Consider the following 2,126-nt stretch of genomic DNA (forward strand, 5'->3'; position numbering starts at 1 on the left):
AGATATTGAAAATCACTGTATCACACTGTATTCACATTGAATACACGTATATTTGATGCTGTATGAATGTAGATATTGAAACTCACTGTATCACACTATATTCACATTAAATACACGTATATTTGATACTGTTTGAATGTAGATCATGAACCTGATTCTATAACACTATATTCACATTAAATACACGTATATTTCATGCTGTTTGAATGTAGATATTGAAACTTACTGTATCACACTATATTCACATTGAATACACGTATATTTGATACTGTGTGAATGTAGATCATGAAACTGATTCTATAACACTATATTCACATTGAATATACGTATATTTGATGCTGTTTGAATGTAGATATTGAAACTCACTGTATCACACTATATTCACATTGAATGCACGTATATTTGATACTGTTTGAATGTAGATCATGAAACTGATTCTATAACACTATATTCACATTGAATACACGTATATTTGATGCTGTTTGAATGTAGATATTGAAACTCACAGTATCACAGTATATTCACATTGAATATACGTATATTTGATGTGAACCTGCTAGCTAACTGACGCATCCATGTGTCATCAGCATCACGCTACTTATAAAACATCTTTGATTGGCAGCACGGGCGACGCCCATCATCGCACCATTATCACGCCATTTTAAACATCTTTGATTGGTGGCAAATACTCGCACAGCAACTCACCAATTTGCCAATATGTGAAGAGTAACCGTGAACCCAAAATATGGGAAAGATCAGACAAGAACTTGCATCTGAGTAAGGTAGTCGCCTGAGTTTATTCTTGCTGCTCTTATCCTTTGGTTAGTAGTATTGCGCAGTAAACTGTACCTTTACTGTGAACCTTAATTGCTGAACTTAATTTGCCTTAATTTGCACCTGTGAAAACTTAGATGATCTTGGACAATGCATTTGTCGTTTTCTTAAACACTTGTACAATCTATTTGATTGTGAATTGACTCCGTGAGCGTGAGGTTTATCTCGTTCGCTTCCGTGTCGATTTCTTTCCGCTACCTACTCGTGTTATCACGGTAAGACTTGGTTATAATTGTCTCTCTCTTCTCTCTCTTTAGTTTCCCTACTGTATCTTTATTTCTCTTATGTCTTGCTTCTTGTAGTATGCTTAATCTAGGATAATAAATCCATCATTGTGGGAAATACGCTGCCGAGCTCGTTATTATTTCATTTTGTCTTAATATAGTAAAGTCAGTCTTCCACACGGGAAGATGCTTTACATAATGGTGGCAGCGTTTTTCAGAGCTCTACCACAATGATGGACGATGTTATGTCAGGTGGGCATAAAGTTTCTCGTACACCTTTGAACACTCCGCTTATTCCTGTAACACCCGTAGTGCAAATCAATGACGAAACGATTGCTAAGTTGATTAGTTTTGAAAAATTGTCAGCTTCTACCGCGACCGTTCCGCATTCATCTCAAGGCAGTCAGATTTCAGATAAAGAAACAGAAGCCATTAAACCATCTACCTCTCCCGTTTTAATTCCTAAAGTACAGACAGATAACACCCAGATGAAAAAATTGAGGTCTAACACCGCGTATAAGGCCGTGGCCCCATTAGTTAAAACTCCCACTAGGAAAATTTGGGGCCGTAGCAAAGCTTCCGTTACACCTACTCAGCCCGCACCGTCTGTTTATGCAAGGTTAGCTTCTCGTTTTTCTCCCATAAAATCACTCGTGGGAAACACATCAAAGACTAGTTTTCTCTCGACCACTCTTTAAGCTTTTTCCAAAAAGAAAAGCCCAGTCAATGGACGGTCAACCCAAAGTGAGTCTCCATCACCTATACCACGAGATCACGACCAACCAATCGAGAATATTCCCGGCACCAACGAGTCAGTTACCGTCCCTGCTACTCACGCTCAAGTATCTCAAGGAGAGGGAATTGGATTTCCAGTCAACCAATCCATTAATTTGGGGACAACTACGATCGTTGATGCAAAAAATCCGGCTGCGTTACCAATACCAAGCCAACGTGACAACGGATTGGAAAACCCGAAGACACTCCTGAAAGCCTTGGGAGCAATTCTGGAAACGATAGCAATTGGACAAACCAGGACAACGGCACAGGTGGCGGAGCACCAAGTGGCCA

The sequence above is a fragment of the Daphnia carinata genome, chromosome 6 (genome assembly GCF_022539665.2).
Source record: "Daphnia carinata strain CSIRO-1 chromosome 6, CSIRO_AGI_Dcar_HiC_V3, whole genome shotgun sequence".
Taxonomy (NCBI): domain Eukaryota; kingdom Metazoa; phylum Arthropoda; class Branchiopoda; order Diplostraca; family Daphniidae; genus Daphnia; species Daphnia carinata.